Below are 23950 nucleotides of genomic sequence, written 5' to 3'. Positions count from 1 at the left end.
GACAAAACTTAAAATTGTATCTACTTGGATGAAAGTCAATGAGCTAACCACCTTTGTATCTTCCACTTGGGAAGTTACGACTCGTAAGGACATAAAAATAGTTTTTTAACCAAATTATAGTCCTTTAGCTACAAACCCAAATAATCAGCAATTCACAAGGAAAGTGAAGAGAAAGCAAAAGATGGAGGCATTCTGGCTACTAGAAGAAACAAAGAGCAGACTTCAGAAAAGCCAAACAATAAAGCATATTTCCATATCTGAAAATATGCTGAACCAAATAACCCAAAGAGCCCTCCTGAAACACATATTTTAAAATGCATCACTACATTATTTGTATTCTTACTTGGGGGTAAAAACACATAGAAGATATTTAGGGACAACGGGGGAATGTGAATACAGATTAGGTAGTAGATAAATATTAGAGAACTCTTACTCATGTGATACAGTAGAGTCGTTCTATAGCAGAATGTCCTTATTTTGACAAGATACACAGCAAAACATCCAGGGCAAGTTTCATGATACCTGCAACTGACTTCCAAATGGCTCAAGAAACACACACACACACACACACACACACACACACACACACACACACACAGCTGATATGGCAAAAAAATTAATAATTAGCGACTTTAGGTGATATCCTTCCTGTCTTATCCTTTTACCTTTTCTTCATGATTGAAAGTTTTTACAATAAAAGATGAAGAAAGGGGCCCCTGGGTGGCTCAGTCAGTTAAGTGTCTGACTTCGGCTCAGGTCACGATCTCACGGTTCGTGGGTTCGAGCCAGACATCAGGCTCTGTGCTGAACGCTTGCTCAGAGTCTGGAGCCTGTTTCAAATTCTGTGTCTCCTTCTCTCTCTGCCCCTCCTCCACTTGCACTCTGTCTCAGTCTGTCTCTCAAAAATAAATAAATGTAAAAAATAAAAAAGTGTTTTAAAGATGAAGAAAAGTTAAGGCATTTAAGAAGGTCTATTTAAAAACAGAAAATTGAAAAATAAAATAAAATTCATCATTGAGATGATAAAAAAAGAAAAGTATCCTTAGAGAACGACACTGAAGCAAAAGCAGTAAACCTGAGAGATTAGGTAACTTCTCCAGCTAGCTTTCTCCCTGGGTAAATCTGGCTAAGCCAGGGAACCCTGAACTTGCACCTGAGAGCCACCTGGGCCACACCCAGAGTGGGAACTCTAAAACCAGACTCCTGAACAGACCTGGGCTCCAGAGGATGACACCCTTAGAACAAATTATAACAAACCCATTCCACATTAGGAACAGTAGGGAAACTGCCAGTCTAGACCTAAGCACTAGATAGAGTGGATACTTTTTTCTAGAGAAATTATAACCGTAACTTGGCAATTGGCCAAGCTTGCACCCTAAATTAACATTAACTTTCTGGTCCAGGAAGCCTCAAGCACAAAAATTAACCTTCGAGAGATCTAGGGCTGTTAAAGCCCTCGTTAGCCACCAGAAGAAGGGCAAATTCATTCTGGATGAATACACTTCCAATACAAACTTCAACAAATTTCAAAAGAGCCTGAGCTTATGGTTTAAACACACACACACACACACACACACACACACACACACACACACAAAACAAGGAAACAAAGACTTATGAGAAAGTCTCAGCAGAAATACCACATAGCTGAATTAAACAGATCTCATAATTTGGATTGTCAGAATTTAAAGTAAGTGTTTAATATGTTTAAAGATACAAGAAATGGAAAATATGAGAAAGGATAAAAAACGTTATAATGTCTAAGCCAAAAAAACTTCCAGAACTGAAAAACACAGTTACAATTTAAAATGCTAATTTGAAAATTGGCAATAATCCTTAAATCCTACAATGTCAAACGTTGGTGAAGATTTGAAACAATGCAAACTCTGATACACAGATGGTTAGGTATAAATGTATACAGTCCCTTTGGAAAAGAATTTGATGTTATCTAGAGAAGCTGTGAAAAGCATACTTATGACCCAACAATTCCATTACAAGTTATACATCCTACAAAAACTCCTGTATACATTCAACAGAGGTAGGTTCATGAATGTTATGGCAATGAAGTAACAGTTAAAAGGAAAGCAAATTAAACTATGATACATTTACATAATAGAAAACTATACAGCAGTGAAACTGAATGAGCTACAGCTACATTCATCATGGATAAATTTCAGAATACTCAACTAAAAAAAGGAAGAAAAGGAAGTAGAAAACCAACAAGTAGAATCTGACTTCACTTATTTTTTTCAATGTTTATTTATTTGAGAGAAAGCACGTGTTCAAAGGGGAGAGGGGCAGAGAAAGGGGGAGAGACGCAGAGCTTGATCCCATGAACCTGAGATCATGACCTGAGTTGAAATCAAGAGTCGGATGTTTAACTGATTGAGCCTCCTAGGCATCCCTATATGTTTTTAACTTTGTTTAAATGAACTCAGATTGGAGCACCATAATGAAAAAAATTATTTAACAAAATCAGAAAACAACAAAATGCTTCAGTATCCTAGCCAAAAGCATAAAGTTATTACACTCCATAGCAAAAAAAAAAGAAAAAAAAAAAAAAGCCTTAGAAAAAAGAAAACCAGTTGACATTCAGGATGATCACAGCAAAACATCCATGTGCTTCAAGAATATATAAGATACTGCAGTGAGTAAAAGACCAATTTTCTCAAGGAGACATCCATCCCAAGAGCATCAACAGCCGTCCACGAATGCCTGGGAGGCAAGCCTGTGTGCAGTAGAAGCTGGCTTACACCAGCTAATCAGTGACTTTTCTTCTCCCGCTATTTCTGTTCATCCAATTCCAGCTCTAATGATACCTTGTAAGTGCAATTTGGGGCATCTGTTATGTTCTTCTAAACCCAGCCTTAACTTTATATGGTGAAAATCTTAAATTTTCCCCAACTGATACCACCTCTTTCCACATCTATTGACTAGGATATGACTTGTATTCTGGGTTGTACTGTCTCATCATAATTCACGTTAGAGCCAAATCTGCTATTTTGACTGTGATGTTTTGGCTAGAAGCTGAACAGATGGATAGTTTTTCTCTGGTATGAATATTTGCCAACAATTGGAAGGGTGTAAAACTTATTCTCAAAGAAACCCAAACATAACCACAAGGAGTCTAACAAATAATTAAAATATCTACTGTTACAGACAAGGCTCCACAGGAACACAATGCGTATTCAGAAATCTTGATATGAAATGACAGTTAATTAAAAGAACTTAGGTAATGTTGCTGAAGTAATGATCATAATAGAACCTGGAATCATATTAATGATCATAATAGAACCTGGAATTATACAGGTATTGTGTTCATATTCATCTGGTTCTTACAATTCTGTGAAATAGATATTGAGGTATTATTACCCTGACTCTATACAGACAAGGAATAAAGCATGGGAGGAACCTGTGTTACCCTAGAAAATGGACTTATCTCAGAAAACAGACCTGCAGTGGGAGCTTGTCTGTGCCTCGTCAGCTGTGTACCTCTGAGCAAACAACTTAATTTCTAAGAGCCTCCACCTTATTTGTAAACAGGCCGAGGAACACCTAGGGAGAATTATGTAAGATTTATAGAAGTTCCTAACAAGAGCACCTGTCACAGAGTAGGTTCTTAAAAACTATATCCTTCCTTAAATAGTAACTCGATAAAGAAGTCCCAGTTGACAAGAAAAATTCAAACTTTTCATCTTTACTCCCTTCAGAGTCAGAGGTGACTGAGACTTAGGGCGAGAGAAAAGTCCACACCTGAAACATCAGTATAAACTGGAGGTAGCCAGCAGCTCCACACTCTACAGTCCCACTTCCGTGGCTTCTCACAGACATCCTGAGGACTGGACAGAGTCTAACGAGTGGGTCATTAAGTAGTCGGAAAAGACAGAACTGCCCTAGCAGTAATGCTCATGAGTCATTTGATACTAAAGCACATATCCTCTAATATTGTTATCTGACATCTAAGGCAAGCATACATTCTCTACACAGTGCGGCAGTCACACTGTGTCAATCCAAACAGCCCTCGACTCACAGATTCCCAGTTCTGTTATGGGTGACCTGTGACTGACAGATACTCCCTGGAGCTTCGAGCAGATGCCCTTTGGCCCAACTCCTGTGGCTCCTGGGGGGAGGGGGGGGTGGGCAGCAGGGGTCTCACCAGGAACAACCATCTACCTTAGCCAGGGACGAGGACAGAGTGGGCAGGGGAAGCCAACGGCTGCAGAGGCACACATCTACCCACAGCTGCCTCATCAGACAAAAGACACAGAAGTCTCCAGGGAGCAGAAGTGGTGGCGTTCTCAGATCAACTACACAGCCTGAATGAAAATCTCAGAAACCTTCCCACCTTCATGATTTTAGTTTCTTGTCCTTGTGTCTCCTGCTTGGGGGTGACACACAGCCCTTCGCAGAGTATTATTTGTTCATTCCACCATTTTGAAGAAATACCAAACAATGGAGTCACGGTCACTAGGAAGGAGGCCTAGTACCCCCTTGTTTCTCTTAGGGACCCAATACCAGGCTGTCGCTATTGAAGGCACTCAAAGATTTGACCTAACCTTGATGTCACTTCAGTAGGCCTGCCCCTCCCAGGGTCCCCATCTCCACCACACAGCATGTACTACCCGACAAGCACAGTGCATTGGAATCGTGTCTCTCGAATGGGCCTTTAGGATATGGAAAACTTCAGTAATTATTCAGTAAATAAGCTGGAATTGCTAAAATCTGTTATTTCATTAGGTAAACATAATCACATTGTAACATTCGGTTTGACTTGCTTCCAACATCAGCTTTCATTATAACCTGAAAAGAACTGAAAAATTCTTTTGGTTGTCAAGACCTCCTTCTCACTTATAAGAGGATTTTAATCCTTTTATGTAAGAGCATCATGCAAGCATCATGCATTGAACTCACGGGCTGGGTTTTTTTGCACAAGGCTACCAGATGAAAAAGATTTGCAAGCTCTCTGTCCTCATGCAGCAGAAAAATAATAAACAACTGAACGATAACGATAACATTTTAGACAATGCTAATGCTCAAAGAGAACACAATTCAGCTTTAATGGGGGAGCCCCTTTAGATTGAGTGGTCAAGAAAGCCCTTTCTGAGGGGCTATCATATTTAATGAGACCTGTACACCTAAGACATTCCTATCAGAGGAGCCAACAATTGTAAGGATCTTCTGTTGAAAACAGACTTGGCATGTTAGAGGGACAGAAAGAAATCCAGTGGGGCTCGAATTCACAACCCCAAGATGAAGACTCACATGCTCTTTCAATTTTTTAACCTATGTTTGCAATGAAGAATAGAAACTCTCTTATAAGAATACCAAACTAACCTTTGAATAGACTGAAGATATAAAAATACTCCACTAGGCAACAAACCAAATATATCTTCTATGAATCGCAGTAAAATAAAAAGTGTCTATTAATCATCACTGAATTTTAATTTTTTTAATTTATTTGTTTTGAGAGAGACAGAGAGAGAGAGTGCAAACGGGGGAGGGGCAGAGAGAGAGGGACAAAGGATCTTCATGAAGCAGGCTCTGCATTGAAAGCAGAGCCCGATGTGAGACTTGAACTCCTGAACTGTGAGATCACGACCTGAGTTGAAGTCAGATGCCTAACCGAGTGCACCAGCCAGATGCCCCAATCATCGCTGAATTTTAAAGCTCAGGAAAACCTTATGAATCATATAGTTCAACCAAGATAAAAGGCACAGCATAGGAAACATAATCAACGGCGGTGTAATAGCATTGTATGGTGACATATGGTAGCTACGCTCATGGTGAACACAGCATTAGTGTATAGATTTGCTGAATCACTATGTTGTACACCTGAAACTAATGCAACATTGTGTGTCAATTATACTTACAAAAAAATCATATAGTTCATCCTCCTTGATTTCAAAACACATTATTGAATTTGTTTAGCATCTACTATAAGGGGACGTTATTTGCTCTCCCTAATTTTCTTTAATATTAATGATTAACACTTAATAACTACTTGTGATAATAACATTAAGTCCTATTCCTCAACAATTCACATAATCTTAGCTCATGGGAAATATGAGCCAAGTCCCATCTCCCTTACACTCCTTGGTAAACTGGTAGACCCAGAGAAGGACTAGGGTGATACTTTCTTTGGAACATATCACAATACATGATTAGATGCACTTTTCCCTTTTTCTACTACTAGAGGACAAAGTTTCTCTTTTAGGAAATGTTGATTATATATTCTACACTTCTCTGCTTCGTCTCCAGCTCATGTGTTTAAGAGCCTTTCAAAGGACTAAATAACACAACTTTGATAGTGGTAGAAACTCCACCTTAAGACAACAGGTTGGAGGACTGGGTTCCTTTACCAACAGTCTGAATTTGAGCAGATGACCTTTCGAGCCCCTTTACTTTTAAGCAGGAGATGAAAATAATACAAGTTTACACATAATCATTCAAATAATTTTCTAAGGTCCCATCTGCCTCTAAAAACTATGATAAATATATTTACAAACTAGATTTGGCAGGACGTCGTTATTTACACTTATATAATATATTTTATTGTTTCAAAGTTTACTTCAGGGCAATGAAGTTGCCTTTAACTTACCTCAAGTAGGGCAATTCAACTGGCTTCCCTGATTAATTCCCATGAAATAGCTTATTAGAGGACTCTTGAGTTTATAACATTATTAGGGGAGGGTAAAGTTGATAGAATACTAGACTCCAACATTTTGAGGCATAAGAAAATCGAGTATTACAACAAAAAGAATTAGAAGACATCCAAATCAGTAAGGAAGAAGTAAAACTTTCAATATATGCAAATGACTTAATAGTGTATATAGAAAACCCGAAAGACTCTACCAAAAAGCTACCAAAACTGATAAATGCATTCGGTAAAGTTGCAGGATACAAAATCAATGTACAGGAATCTGTTGCATTCCTGTACACTAATAATGAAGCAACAGAAACAGTAATTAAGAAAACAATCTCATTTACAAATGCACCAAAAGTAATTAAATATCTACGCATAAACCTAACCAAAGAGGTTAAAGAACTGTACTCTGAAAACTACAAAACACTGATTAAAGAAACTGAAGACAAAGGACTGCCTGGCTGGCTCAGCTGGTAGAGCACATAATGTGTAATCTCAGGGTCATGAGTTCAAGCCCCATGTTGGGTGTGAAGAAAGAAAAGAAAGAGAGAAAGAAAAAGAGAGAAAGAGGGACAGAGAAAGAAAGAAAGAAAGAAAGAAAGAAAGAAAGAAAGAAAGAAAGAAAGAAAGAAAGAAAGAAAGAAAGAAAGAAAGAAATTGAAGACAACACAAAGAAATGGAAAGACATTCCATGCTCATGGATTGGAAGAACATTGTTAAAATGTCTGTATCACCCAAAGCAATCTATACATTTAATTCATTCCCCATCAAAATACCAACAGCATTCTTCACAGAACCAGAAAAAACAATCCTAAGATTTATATGGAACCACAGAAGACCCCAAATAGCCAAAGCAATCCTGACAAAGAAAAACAAAACTGGAGGTATCACAATTCCAGACTTCAAGTTATATTACAAAGCTGTAGTAATCAAAACAGTATAGTACTGGCAGAAAAATAGATACATAGATCAATAGAACAGAATAGTGAGCTCAGAAATAAACCCACAATTATATGGTTAGTTATTCTTTGACAAAGGAGAAAAGAATATGCAACGGAAAAAAGTCTCTTCAAGAAATGTTGTTGGTAAAACTGGACAGCTACATACTATGTAATGGAACTGGACCACTTTCTTACACCATACACAAAAATAAACTCAAAACGGATTAAAGACATAAATGTGAAACCTGAAACCATAAAAATCCAAGAAGAGAACATAGGCAATAATGTCTCTAACATCAGTCATAACAACATTTTTCTAGATATGTCTCCTGAGACAAGAGAAATGAAAGCAAAGGTAACTACTGGGACTACATCAATATTAAAAGCTTCTGCACAGCTAGGAAAGAGTCAATAAAACCAAAAGGTAACATAAGGAATGGGAGAAGATAATTGCAAATGACCTATCCAATAAAGGGTTAGTATCCAAAATATATAAAGAACTGATACAATTCACCACCCAAAAAACAAATAATCTAACTAAAAATGGGAAGAAGACATGAACAGTTCTCCAAAGAAGACATACATATGGCCAACAGACATAAAAAGATGCTCAACATCACTCATCATCAGAGAAATACAAATCAAAACCACAGTGAGATATCACCTCACACCTGTCAGAACAGCTAAAATCAAAAACACAAGAAACAACAGGTGTTGGCGAGGATGTGGAGAGAAAAGAACCCTCATGTACTGTTGGTGGGAATGTCAACTGGTGCAGCCACTGTGGAAAACAGTATGGAGGTCCCTCAAAAAGTTAAAAATAGAACTACCCTATGATCCAGTAATCACACCACTGGGTATTTACCCAAGAAATACACAAACACTAATTCAAAGGGATACATGCACCTCTATGTTTATTCCAATGTTATTTACAATAGCCAAATTATGGAAGCAGCTCAAGTGTCCATCAATAGATAAATGGGTAAAGAAGATGTGGTGTGTGTGTACATATATATGTGTATAAATATATGTGGAGTATTATTCAGCCATAAAAAAGAATAAAATCTTATCATTTGCAATAACATGGATAGATCTAGAGAGCATAATGCTAAGTGAAAGAAGTCACAGAAAGACAAATACTGTATGATTTCATTCTTACGTGGACTTTAAGGAAAAACAAACACAGGGGAAAAAAGACAGAGAGAGACAAATCAAGAAACAGACCCTTAACTACAGAGAACACACGACAGTCACCAGAGGATGAGGTCGGGGTTGGGGCGGGGAGGGGAACAGGTGACGGGCATTAGAGAGCACACTTGTGCTTAGCACTGGGTAATGTGTGGAAGTGTTGAATCACTGTATTATACCCCTGAAACTAATATATAACACTGTTAACGGTACTGGGCTTAACCTAAAAATTAATAATAAAAAAAAAACAGAAAAAGAAAAAGAAAGTCAAGTATCTGATTGTGATTTCCACACGCCCTTTCCTGCACGTCTAGTCCCAGCCGCTGACACCTGACCTCTGTCACCCCGTCTCAGGACCTTCCTGTACCTTCAGGTGAATGGCAGCATAAAATCCAAAATGGCCATAAATCTTAATATCAAGATCACATTTTTTATAGTAGCTGAAGGGCAATTTAGGTTCCAATGGTTTAAAAGTTCAAAAACCTCCATTCTACTGATATCCCTTTATGTATGTGTTTCTCAGAGAAAAACAAAGGTGTCTGTTTTCTTGGATATAGTCACCTCATTTTATGAAGAGAATTAGAATTATCTAGACTCAATGTTTCTTCTAAAAGAATGACTTTTTTAATCATATATTATTTTGGATACTCTTAGAAGTTTTTAGAAATTCCCATTATCCTAGGAAATACCCATGTAAAAATGAATGAATTGATGAAATGGGATTTTTGAGCCAGATTTCAATTTGTTTCCAGATAAATTTATAAACTACATTAATATGATTTAGACCAAGGACAGCAATTTAGTGGCCTGAAATATTTTCTCAAATAAAGCTCCAATTTTCTTTTTACATTCATTAATGATAACTATTATTCTAAATCTTCAATTAGTAGCTCATTAATCTAAAACTTAAATTCATTACAGGAATAAATGACGTTAGAACATCTCCTAATAAATTATCTTGCTTATATACAAAAATTCTACACTATCATCCTCCTGAGAAACTCTGCGTTTGGTTTTGTTCATCTTATCATCCCGCTAAAATTCTTTGAAATCAATTTGTCTTACTAATTAAAAAGAAAAAAGATTAGTGTCAATTTAAATGAAATAATTAGCTATAACCTGTTGAATAATGAGTTTAGTGTTAATAATAGGTGTTACATTGTTTCAATCTGCCTGTCACAGAACAAAGTAACACAAATAATTTATTCAATCCTAAAAATTTTTTAACTTTTTATAGAATAATTATTATAACTGGCCCTTATCCATCTCATAGAGATGTTGTAAAATTAAATAACACACCATTCAAGTATTTTCAGCTTTTGAGAAAATGACATGACTAGAACTATTTCAATACCACGAAAACCTACAACAAACTTATATGTATCTTCAGCCCGAAAACTCTGGGCCTTATAGATTTCCCCAGATGAACCTCAAAAATGAGGCACTAACTTCACAGAATTTTTCAGACACATAAAACATTTCAATATCATAGTATTTAAACACTAATTTGAGGAAGGATTTTTTAATGTGATAATTCACCAAACTTTAAGTCACTGCTTTTGTCTCATCCAGATATCTCTGCTACAGTATATAAGGTTTAACATTTTTCCAATTGTTCCCTGTGATATAATCGATTCATTACTTCTCACACTGCCATGATCTGTGGGTTAGTAATATCAATACTGTTTTGTTTTGTTTTGATCAGGTAGGGAAAACAAGGTTGAAAGAGAAAGAATAGATTTCTCTCTATATTCCACATCCACCCCCAAAAAGATGTAGTTTGCATGGACACATTCAATGTAATAAAGCTAATACAGATATTTTGAGGAGTACATAAACATATCAAAAGTTAAGGAAAATGAGGGGCTGAGTGGCTCAGTTAGGCATCCGACTTCAGCTCAGGTCATTATCTTTTGGTTCGTGAGTTCAAGCCCTGCGTCGGGCTCTGTGCTGACAGCTCAGAGCCTGGAGCCTGCTTCGGATTCTGTGTCTCCCTCTCTCTGTGCCCCTTCTGGCTTGCACTCTCTCTCTGTGTCTCAAAACTAAATAAAGATTAAAAAAAAAAGTTAAGGAAAATGAGAAAGGAAGCAGGGAGCCAGGAGTTAGACTGGTGTCTAGGCAGTCTAACCAGGCAGGTCACAAGCTTGGAGAGATCCAAAATAGATCTCAGATGTCACTGAGGGGTTCTAGAGCAGAGCTGGGGACAGGTTCACTGTTTATGACTCTCAGGTTACCATTATGTATGTCCTCAGGCAAAGTTAGGTGCAAAATATAGCTACTATTACACTCTTCAGCTTGTTTTTTATAAGTAAGGAATACTATCACCCTTGTGTCTCTCCTGATTAAGAAATTATTTTCGGGCGCCTGAGTGGCTAAGTCGGTTGAGTGTCCGACTTCAGCTCAGGTCACGATCTCACGGTTCATGAGTTCAAGCCCCATGTTGGGCTCTGTGCTGACAGCTCAGATTCTGTGTCCTGCTTCAGATTCTGTGTCTCCCTCTCTCTCTGCCCCCCCCCCCACTCATGCTCTGTCTCAAAATTAAATACACACTAAAAAAAAAAAAAAAGAAAGAAAGAAATTACAGCAGACTTTATGTAATGACAGAAATGTTCTATATCTGCACCATTAAATGTGGCACTAGTTACATGTGGCTATTAAACACTTGAAATATGATTAGTACAACCAAAAAACTGATCATTAATTTGATTTTTTTAATTTTAATTAATTTAAATTTAAGTAGCCAACTATGGCTAGTGGCTGTATTTGACAGTGAAGTTCTAACGCGTGTGTGTGTGTGTATAAATTTCACTCTTATGGTGGTATTTTTCTCAGTTACTCTGCTTCCTAATTAAGACAGAAATGTTTTTCACATGTGGTATATTCTCAGCTAAACACTTCAGTCAAGTTTCTAATTAATGCATTTTATTCCACAGAATTTTTCAAATTATAGACTCAGTATTCTTAGTGAGGTACCTGAGTTGTTGGTAAGCATGATGTTTGATATGCTCAGATTCTGGTCTTCCTTCATTCCTGAAAGCAATCTGACTTTCTCAAACTATGAATCATTTTTACCTCCCTCTCACTCCAACCGACATTGCACGTTCAAAGAGGTATGTCTGCTCTCCTGTTTCCTGCTTTTGTGATATAGCTTGTGGATACATGCAGAGTACAATAAAGATGCTGTCCAAAAAGCAACTTGTGTAATCACTGGGCAGTTAACAGCAGCACTAGCAATACACGGATTTAATAAACTAAGTAAACATCTGTCCCTGTTACAGGGAACAACGTATCAAAATGTGGCTGGAACATTTTTAAAGACTCAGACAAGCACTGACATAATAATTCTAAACGCATTAAAAGCTAGCTTTTTGGAGTTACTAAAATGCACACACCCACACTCACACACTCACACTGACATACAGGGAAAAAAAGTGCTGCTTTAAATCGCAAGGGAAAATATCAAAATAAGATCATAAGACATTTCATAATATCCTAGAGATAATATCCCTATCCGGGAGCCTGTTGTTCATCAGATATGGCACTGGACACAGAAGGGCATGGCATGAATGACAATTACATATTTTGGGTACAAATCTGTACAGATCACAACCAACATCCAATACCGGTCAACTCCCCACAGCTAATCAATTTTTCAAAATGAAGGGTGTGCTCGGTGTCTACTTTGTGTTAAGGATGGGAAATCAAATGAAAGGGGACCAAGTGACATTAAAATCCTTATGCCCTAGTTTAGCTTTTCCGTGGGAGCAATGAGCAGGTTTTATTAAATTTCACCTGATTTTGCTATGGCAACAGTTGTATTACTTGAGAGCATCCTATAGGAAAAACATAGCATTTGCTCTCCTAGTCTAGCACTTTGCTCTTCTCCTAGTTTGACTTAAAAGCCATAGTTTTTAATTCCAATGAGAATACGTATATTGGGATTAGAAATGATTGGGACGTTCACATTTATAATAAACCCACGCATGTCTCCTCCTTCGGAAGCTCTTTTCCGACACGAAGCTTACTCAGTGGTTAGGGGGTTAATGAGCGAAATGGATCACTGGACTGAAAATAAAAATCACTATTAAAAAAACCGCAACGCCAAGAGAATTAGGCACTACATAACACTGTAACCACTGAGAATTCTCAACAGTAAAATAAAGCCTGGTAGCCCCAGCATTTTCATTAGTTTCCAGTAGCGCTGGATGCAGGGTGAATTACAATGAGGTCTGGGAAAGCGATGGCCGCTACCTTAAAAGCACATACACTGTGCAGAGGAAAGCACCCCTTCGATCCACACTGGGCTGCTCACTGGCCAATCATACCACTATGTGAAATTTTAGTACCTTAAAATAGCTCATGTAACAGAATGCTGCATTTAACCTGCAAGACGGTAAATGCTAAATAGCTGATAGAGGGAACTACATTGAACTACGCTGCATTGTAAATGCTAGCTCGAAAATGCAGAATTCTATAAATCAGTTAAAACTTGTGCAAGAAACCGGGGCGCCTGAGTGGCTTAGTCAGCTAAGTGTCGACTCTCGGTTTCGACTCGGGTCTCGATCTCAGGGTTCGTGAGTGAGTCCCAGGACGGGCTCTCCTGTACTAACAGCACACGGCCTGCTTGGGATTCTCTCACTCTTCCTCTCTCTCTGCCTTCCCCTGCTTGTGCTCTCTCTTAAAATGAATACACTTGGGGGGGGGGGGAGGAGGGAACTTGTGCAAGAAACCATTATAACTACACAATTTGGGTTTTAAATTATGTTTAAATTATGTGTCTATTTAACCAGATGTAAAGTAAAAAGAGTGATTAAAGCCCACACAAAGGAAGGAAAATCACCTATGGGGAAGGCACAGAGATGCACAGAGTCCCACAAAGTGAAAGGTGACATGAAATCAGATTTTGCAACAGAGGTTTCTATTTCACTTTGCATGAGACTCCTATTCTCCCAGTTCTCAAAATAGGAGGTGCTGTGAACAACTAACTTGGGGCGGGGGGGGGGGGGGGTCACACATCTTATTAACACATCTTCTCTTACCTGTAAGGCTGTGTACAATCACAGAAAACAAGAGATAACACTGTTTTTATCCACCGTAGTTGGCAAGTGTCATAAGCCTACACTGGTTTCTGTCCTTATCCAACATGTAATCCCTTCCAGTTCACTGAAAGTGAAGAGTTGTTCTCAATTTCTACTGGAAAAGGAACAACACTTTGTCTTTGAGCCAGATAATGATGTCCTCCCCGTGGATGTGCTTCACGGAGGAAGACGCAGAATTATAAAACACAATAGCTACTCTCTAGTTACTTACAACCCGGTTAGGAACAAATAACATCCAAAACTATACAGGCTAATGAAGTCCAGCTGTGGTCCCCGGGGGGGTGGGGGGGGGCAACGGGAAGGTTCTGGGGGAACATTTATTCCCAGTGAGGCTCAGGGTACTGCCTCTTCCTACCACAGCTTCCCCTGCCAGGCTCCAAATTCCTGACACTGCCCTAGAGCCTCTGCGTGGACTTTTCTGGAGCCAAGTTCTAACCCCTCCACAGAGAAACACGGGGAAAAGAGTGCTTGGTCCTGACCAGGGGTTCACGGATCCCACCTCTCTCTATAGATGCACCTCCCGGCACAGGAGCCCTGAGGCTGCTGGCCTGTGCAACTGAGGAACTGAGTATTTAATTTAATGAACTTAAAATTAAACAGCCACAGTGGCTACCAGCCGCAGCAGTAGAAGCAAGACATAAAACCTTTCTATCCCAGAAAGTTCTGTTGGATAGCCCTGCTCTCTAAGCTAAACCGGGGGTTTATGATACTTGCATATAGGCATTCATAAATACCTCGTGTCTGTAAAGTCTTACACCATGAGGAATTATAAGGGAGAACACTCAAAACCTACACAATATTGTAACCAGAGTCCTAAAGAAATCCTAATGTTAAAAAAACTAGCACCATTTTAAAAAGACATTAAATTCTTACTAAAGAAATACAACACTAACTGCACAACAAAACTTTTAAGGTAAAGTTACCTTGAAAAAAAGCTGTCAGGGGTGCCTGGGGGACTCAGTTGGTTGAGTGTCTGACTTGATTTTGGCTCAGGTCATGATCTCATGGTTTGTGGGTTCGAGCCCCACCTTGGGCTCCAAGCTGATAACATGGAGCCTGCTTGGGATTCTCTCTCTCCCTCTTTCTCAGCCTCTCCCTCCCCCTCTAAGTAATTAAATAAACATGAAAGGAAGGAAGGAAGGAAGGAAGGAAGGAAGGAAGGAAGGAAGGAAGGAAGAAAGCTGTAAAAAAAAAAAAAAAAGTTGTCTATGCTACAGAAACGCAGAAAAATGCCACAAGTGAAGGAGAACAGGTCACGACCGTAGGCTACTGCACTTTGGGTTCAGCGGCTATGCTTGGGGACAAAACCCATTATCATGCCAACAAAAAATTACCTGTAAACCAAAGAGACTGCCACATTCAGTGTCACTGCCCTACCTGTCAAATGTATATGAATTAATTCTGGGATAGAAGCACGAATAGTAACAGAACAGGCTTCATTTGAACAACGCCCATTGTTCATGGCTTTTCTCAATTGCAATGACTAATTTCTCAATTACGAAGCCTTTCCTGATCATCCCGACCCCCCCACCAAAATGTCAGGAATGTATATTTTTTCCTGAAGATACTTTTATTCACACTTTACATAAAATTTAATACATATATTATAGTCACAACTACTGTTACAGTTATGGTTATTGACAGGGATGGCTTCGGAGAGCTGCCAGAAATGTGGACAGGAGGCCAACCTTCCCAAGTCCTGGAAACACCGCTACCCACAGGATTCCAGTTCCGATCCTGCTCCTTGCTTCCAGGGTGATCTGGGGTCGATCATTCCCTTCTCTGGGCTTCAAACACTCTCACTTATCAAAATCTCTTTGCTGAGTGTTATAGCTGCAAAAGCGGCAAGAAGCCCCTGAAAACATACATGCACAGAACTGAAGAAAGAAGTGAGGGCAGCTACATAGCCTTCCACACTTTTTTCCCACGTGAACACGTATACACATAAAAGCATTCTAAATCAAATTACAGTGTGCCGTCCATTTCATACTGCAGGTTAGTTTATTTTATTCACTTAAAAATCTCCACTTCAGGGGCGCCTGGGTGGCTCAGTCGGTTAAGCGTCCGACTTTGGCTCAGGTCATGATCTCGCAGTTCGAGAGTTCGAGCCCCACATTGGGCTCTGTGCTGACAGCTCAGAGCCTGGAGCCTGCTTTGGATTCTGTGTCTCCCTCTTTCTGCTCCTCCCCGACTCATGCTCGCTCTCTCTTGCGCTCTGTCTCTCTCTCTCTCAGAAATAAAGAAACTTTAAAAAAAATTTTTTTTAAATCTCGACTTCAGAACATATGGTTTCATATGCTGCATTATAAGGAAGAACTATAATTTAACAATCTCCTACTGATAAAAGTGACCTTTAAGTTTTTTAAGCTTTTCTTAAAACTCGGAAAGTAATATATGCACATAAGTTGTTTTTTAAGTATAAAATGAAATTTTTCCTTTCTCCAAAACCATTCTGGGGGGGGGGGTTTAAAATGCACATTTTTTTCGTTCTTCTAATGGTTACTATTTCTTTTTAAATAAGAGAGAGAGGGAGAGAGAGAGACCAAGAAACAGACTCTTAACTGTAGAGAACACACGATGGTCAGCAGAAGGGAGGTGGCAGGGGATGGGAGATAGGTGATGGGGATTAAGGAGGGCATTTGTTGTGATGAGCACTGGGTGATGTACAGAAGTGTTGAATCACTATACTGTATGTCTGAAACTAATATGACACTGTATGTTCACTAACTGGAATTAAAATAAAATAATGAAAAGATAAAATACTGAAGCAACAATAAAAAATTTTTTTTAGTTTTTTAAAAATAAAAAATATGGTCATCCTGTATTTCTGGATTTTTGTTAAAGTATTATTTTACACTGTCAGGGTTTATTTACAAACCATTAAATTAAACCATGTTTATTTACAAAACATCTTCTGTAACTCGAACTCAGTCCTCTGTACTTTCTCAGTAGTTGATTTTAGGAGACTAAAAACCAACAAACAGCACTTAAGTAAACAATAATTATATAAATATTACCAGCCATAAAACTACTGTGGACAGACCCACCGAGGAAAATTTAAAGAAAAGTGTCCCAAGAATCATGGTTGCATAGATTCCATCTTTTGTTGTTGTTTCTTTGCTTCAATTCACCCACATCTCTTTCTTATGTCTCAGGTTATCTGCTTTCTTGGATTCCTTTATCATGTTGTTGAAGTAATTCCTCAAATATATTTCCTCATATAGAAGCCTGGATAAATACATAGCTTACATCCCTGCATAAATGAGTACATTTTATTGTTGCCTCCTTAACTAACAGATAGCCCGGCTATATAGATTTTTGGTTCAAGTTATTATTTTCCCCGAGAAATAGCCTCGCTGGATTCTAGAAGATAATGAAGCAATACTTTGAGAAATACTGGAAATCCTAAGAGAGAGGTGTTGATCTGCCAAGATGTTAAGCCTCTTACTTCTCCAATGATCCACTACTTAGTCTCTTATTCTTCCCTATCCTGGGAGTTTTCCCGAACTTCCCTTTCAAAATCAGTCTTTGGCTATATATATTCCAGTAGTTGGTCCATACACTGCCTTTATTTTTGAGATCATACTGCCCTTCTTGAGAAAATGTTTGACTCTGTTAACACTGCTCTGATTCCTACTCTGAAAGATGGGTATATTCCTAAACCAATTCTTAGATCATGGACAAAGAACACAACACACTGAGTTAAGTCACAAAGAAACATTTTAGAGGTTTAAAAAAAATTTTTCCTCTTATTTGGAGGTAGAAGATGATTTTTTTAACTATAAAAGTCAACCAACCTCCCCATCTAATGTGACAGATACCTAAAATATAACCTTTATCAATAAAACCCTCATACTCTGTACCTGCATACTTTTGAGCAGTCAAATTTGAAACATGTATCCAGGCAACCACGGATCTGACCAGAGTGACAGACATTGCCTAGTCCTGTGGTTTAGAAGAAGGATAATCATAGGAGGAAAACAGGACAAAACAAAACACACATACACACACACACACACACCTTGCTAAATTTCCATGTAAAAAAATGTATTTCGTTATCATCTCTTACACACAGGAAACATTAACACAAAACACTTTCCTCTTTTTTTATTGGACTCTACAATACACGATGAAAGGGGTTCATGAATCAGCTGTTTGTCATTCACCTCCCATACCTGAAAGAGTCCAAACATACTCACATGTGAATAAATTCGTTGCACTTTTCACTTTCTTAAATGACCCCATTTTAAAGTGCACCTTGGGATTATTTCATCTACATATCAGCATTTTCAATTCTGAAGTGCTGACTCACTCCACTGGAGAAAATGAGGCTTCCACTTGTGAATGTGAAAAAGTCCTGATTTTCTGGATCATTTTCTCCCATTCACTTTGGATAATGCCACCCTAAAAACAGAATTCATGCAAAAGAGCAAGCTGAAAGCTTCAGTGGTGTGTACCGTATCATTTATTTATATATTTTTAAATGCCTTGCTTTTAATGTAAAAATAGCTTTAGAGCCCTCCGTGATCTGTACCACAGCTAACTCAATTTGACAGTGGAAGATGTCATGCTGGTCCGTAAGAGCAGAGAGAAAACACGCGCCATAAGAGTAGATCTCCATTTAAATCAAAATTCTTTTTGCTTCACATTTTTTAGTACTATAAAAAAAAGCCAGGAAACACTACTAATACTAGATTTTTCCAGTGTTATCTGTTGCCCAATATAAACATTTAAATATGCTTTTGTTTACTATTTAGTTACAATAGCTTTCTGTACAGAAAAAAAAGTATTTCAGTTCTAATGCACATTGGGTTTATATGGAGCCTATCTAAACATTATTCATGAAATATTCTGAACACATACAAAAACAGTATCTCAGTGATCTTCGAAATGCTGAGGTTTTAAGTTTCTAGAATTCTGCTCTCAGGGCAGGCAGTGCGTTCATCTCTGGGTGGCAGGCTGCCGTTTGGGCATCATTAATGTTTTAGATTTTCATAAGTTCATCTATGGCCAAACAGACCAAGAACCTGGATTCTGCAGAGTTCCTGAAGGAATTAAACAGTTAATAGATTTTATTTTTCCTTGTAGTTTCATGTCCAAACAAAATAAAAATAAATAAATAAAAATTGGGAACAAAATTACTGTAGAACATGCTGGAATATATAGTTTCTATCATATTAAGGAAAGAGCAGACACTTAATGCTCTCAGGATAAGCTCCACCCCCAAAAGGGAGAGATACTTGAAAGAGATATTGTATAAATAAGAAAAAAATGTTTAAAATATTTATCAAAATAATACAGACTTTTATCTAAGAAATTAAAACTTTAAAGTAGAGAATGTTTGAAAAATGCTATGATTCTGAGTCTTTTTTTAAGATTTTATTTTTAAGTAATCTGCATACCTAACATGGGACTTGAACTCACAGCCCCCAGATCAGGAGTTGCACACTCCACCTACTGAGCCAGCCGGCTCCCCCAGGATTCTGCCTAAGTTTTATGACATTTCCACATCACTGTTGGCTAAATTAACATTAACTGATTAACATTCACTCTATACCAACAAACCACAGGGGGTCTTATTCCTCAAGATTACAACGGTGATTCATTCTTGCTCACACTTGCTATGAATATTCCAAACTGGGTGAAAATCTACAGCTACATTTTCTTCAACTTCTCTAAGTTTAGTAAGAATGCAACCATGGAAACACAGAAGGTTAAGGTCTCCATCAATTACTAACTTAGCCATGTTTTCCTCCCCAGGAAATTCATTTGTTTTTTTGGAGATGGTGATAATGAAATTATTTCTTAACTTACTCGTTTATCTGTTTTTCATTTGTTACTTAATCATATTTGTTCTCCAGTTTGTTCCATACAATGTTTGAGAAAGCCTGCAGCAAAATCACATATGATGCATTAAAAACGTCCAGGATAAGGAAAATAGAATTTAAAAAGGAAACCAAGACCAGAGGAACCTCAAACTCAAAAACAGGATCTTAAGTTCGGCAAGTATTTTCTTCTTTTGAGAAACTGGGATGCTAGCAATGACTTCATTTCTTTTCTAGCTTCTGGGAACATTGAATTATTATGGCTTTCTCCTTAGTCAAAAGAAATTTCAATGTAATTATTCTCTCCCCTCCCCTTTACTACCTGGCTTCTGTCTTTGTCCTTGTGGTATGATCCCTGATCATCCTGGCCCTGCAGTTGCACTGTAAGTTAGAAGTGAGGACTCTAAGCACAGCACTCACACTCTCCAGGGTCACCCCACGGCTGGGAGCTGTGGCACCTGTGGGAGAGTGGCACGGCAGGAGATGCTAAGGATCCGACAGAAGAGGCCGAGCCGTGTGAAAAGGTGCTAAAGCCCAGGAACCAATGCTTCCACCCATAACCACATCTCAGGGTCCCTGCTCTATCTCCCTTTTCCTGAAATCAGTAATGCAAAGTCCCCAAACTGGTGTCACTCTTTTGAATTCTTAAAGTTATCTGAGTGTTTTCTTGCAGGTAGCATACAAGCAGTCCAGCTATAGTCCTTGACAATTCTAGGGCACAAGCAAACCAGTAAATGATTGTCGTCACCTGATTCCATTCTCAGTTCAACGCAGCATTTCTCGCCATCTCAGTACAAGCTTGACGGGGTAGGTTGGAGTAAAGCCAAGACACAAACATACAAAGCTAGGTATATAATGCAGAACAGTGTTCTAAATTAAAGGCTTAAGTAATATGCCGTGCGAAAGCGCAAGAATGGTGTAATTGTGACCAAACGGTCAGGAAAAGCATCACAGACGTGGGTAGATGACGGGCTGCCCTGAGAAGATTTTGAGTGCCAGAAGGAATAAAAGCAGGAGGAACATACAAACACAGAGATGAAGACTGGACAGCATCCGGCATATACATAAAAAAGTCAGGACAAGAGGTAACTGCCTCAAGTTTAACAATCTCCCCTTTTCGAGATACGCTCACCAATGGTCGTTTCTGGGCTACATGGCCCTGGTGACTGGTGCCTAACCCAAATGGGTCCAGATTCCTATTCTGGGTGGAAAGGTCTGAAGCAGAGACACCGAGAGACGAAACTGGTGGAGTAGTCGCATCTCTGGTAGCATTGTGGGCAATGAGCAGGTCCACAAGTTCTGCCTTGGCTGCCACGGAACTCCTTTGATCTTACAAATTTTTCCAGGGTCCAGCTAACTAATTCCCCTTCTACAGAAGCTCCCCAGAGCTGGTTTCCACTGCTTTCAACACAAGGTCTCTTAATAAGCATACCCTCCAGAGGAAATGGTTGTGGCTGGGTTAGAAGACAGCAGTCCTGAGGCCTTGCATGTGGGACCAAGATGAGTCATTACAGTCCAAAGGACAGAAATTAGCTCTGGTTTTCTGACTTTAAAGCAAGATGTATCCACGAACACACAAGCTTTCGGTGTTGCTGAGCCTAGGGCACGTATCTTGACTACAAAGAAAAATACCTCGTATCTCTTTTTTAACCAAACTTGCAGGGTGCCAGACAAGAGCAGCAGCTCAGGGATGAGCCCCATCAAACCGAACTGTAAGCCAGGTATGTTCAAGCTTCCCTTCCCCTCTCCTTTTCCCTCTACTGGTTGAAACACCTCCTAAGTTCAGTAAGGTTTCTGATTTAAATGAATACAATGGTGCCTCCTCCTATATCACAAATAATCACTTTCTTAATTTATTTTATAAGTCAAGGATGTTTGTGAATGAGAATCTTCTCTAGTCAGACATACACATGACAATTTATATACACCAAAGTCCTAGGTAATGAACTCATTACTGGGACCATGCTGTTAGAAAATAAATAAGTAAAATAAATAATGGCCACTTCTCTCACTGATTATGTTTGGTTATCACAAGATCTATAATTTGTAACAATGGTTTTACCCCAGGGAACTCGGTGGCCGTGGAGCCTGGATGACCCAGGTCACATGGGAATCAACCACTGATACGGCATGTAAAACAACAACAAGCAATTCAAGGGGTGATAAAGCCTGGGAGATTACCAAAAAATTAAATCAGAGAACGGGAGGTGACAGCTAGATTCTTTGCCTCACATACCAATTCAGCACCCGAATGAGCAGAGTCAAAGGTACAGCTTCATCCATGACAAGATAACTGGGTGAGAAGCTTATGATCAAATGTAAGGGACCAGACTGAATTGAAGAGCAATCTTTTTCACTATGCAGGTAACAAATGGCTAAATAATTAGGGAATGAAGGCGTTTCTCTTAATAACCTAAGGGATTTAGGGCCCTCACCTTCTTATCATGTCACCACCTGTGCCCAGTTTGAATTACACACCAGTATAGCATCCTCGTTCAAGGTGCAGCATTAATATTGATGAGATGTTCTGACCCAAGAGAGAAACAGGATACGGAATGAAAGGAATTTCTTTCCCAATTGCTTAAATGCACGTGCACGCACACACACGCACACCAAATCAGGGTACGGTACTCATTTGAGACAGTTTGGGTGGGAACTAAAGTGGCTAAATAGGTACTTTTATTTCTTTCTGATAAAACTACTTTCTTGATGTAGGCACCCAGGGTGGTAGCAGGCTACGAGTAGGTATAACGAAAATGAACAAGCCAAGAACACAACAGCCACCACCAAAGAATAAGAGCCAAGACCAAGATTCCAATCAGGCAGGAGGAGGGCACCTTGAAGGAGACTCACTGATTGAGTGAAAAAAAGCTGATTCCTTGCTAACCATGGTATGTGGCTCAAAAATGTATCTCCAGCTCACAAGCCCCAGCCTAAACAACAACCTTGTTTATACCAACAAAAAGAGAAACAAAAAACACCGAAACACTCAACATGATAAAGGTATTCAAATATCCTTATTATATATGATGCACAAAAAAAGGAAAATAGAGAATTCTAAATATAATCAATAGAATTTCTGGCTCAAGAGTATTCTTTACATTGAAAAAAGTTTATTAATATAAACGGCTGCCAGGGAAATGTGCTTATTATATTGAACTAGTCATTGTTATTCAAATCGGAGTCTACCTGGAGTGTAAACGTATTTATTTTTCTACTAGACAGTCCAATGAGGAGTCTGAGTAGCGAGGGTTCCTGTCATAGTGGAAAGGGCACTCATCCCAAGAAATAAGGTTTCCAAAGTGGAGTCATTATCATAAATGAAGTTCAGTTGATGCTTTGCATTATTTCAGAACAAGTGGCCCCACTGAGCCACCCAGGTGTCCCAGAACAAGTGCAACTTATGAAAAGAGAATTGCTCATATTTTTATATATGCATTTGTCATAATCAAAGAAGTTTTGAAGCTTCATATTTGTGAATGAGTTATATCAAATGCAAACAGACTATCACTTTTAGGAATTTTATAATGTGCATCAATAGCATATCTATGATTTTATCCAATCCCCACAAAGAGTCCTATGAAGTTACTATTCTTTGCATCCTCATTTTACAGATGTGAAAAATGAGGCATGGAGAAGATGCCCAAATGACACAATGTTTCCACAATGTGGTTGTGTTTCCACCAACACAAATGTTCAAGCCAATTTGCCTGATTCCAACATTCACACTGCTGAATATGATTACGGTACTTCAAAAGGGGGTGAAAATATCTAAATTCCAATTTTCCAGACAATTAAAACATTTTTAAGAAGAAAATAACATGCAGCATATTTCTTGGTTAGTTACAGATGTTAAAATACCCAGATTCCACCTCAAACTACTAAATGGATTAACAAAACGAATGCTTGGTAGTTCAGTAAACAACTTCCTTCTCAGGCCTAAAGGTCACAGAATTATAACTCACTTGGATCTGATCTGAATTCAGGCTGCTACTCCTCTGTGCCACTTGTGCTGTGTGACTTTGCACTAAGCCCCAGAGGAACCGCACTGAAAAATCAGCTGCTTAGTACAACAAATTGCTAGACGCTGGACTGAAGCAGGTGATGGCATTTCAAAGTATGTGTGAGGTTTAGGAGGAAATAGCTCAGGCCCCAAATATTGAACTTCATGTGTTACAAGTACAATGCTAAAAACTCAAATTTCATTTATTTTTTTATTTTTAATGTTTATTTTTGAGAGAGAGAGAGAGCACA

The 23950-nt window shown here is 38.7% G+C and overlaps 1 protein-coding gene across 2 annotated transcripts in view; it reads right to left on the bottom strand.

The window, feature by feature from the left end:
- SMYD3 (SET and MYND domain containing 3) overlaps nt 1-23950 on the bottom strand; it is a 690952-nt gene that overhangs the window by 418340 nt on the left and 248662 nt on the right. The window lies entirely within an intron of this gene.

The sequence above is a fragment of the Panthera leo genome, chromosome F3, assembly GCF_018350215.1.
Source record: "Panthera leo isolate Ple1 chromosome F3, P.leo_Ple1_pat1.1, whole genome shotgun sequence".
NCBI lineage: Eukaryota > Metazoa > Chordata > Mammalia > Carnivora > Felidae > Panthera > Panthera leo.
This window is presented reverse-complemented; position numbering and strand designations above follow the sequence as displayed.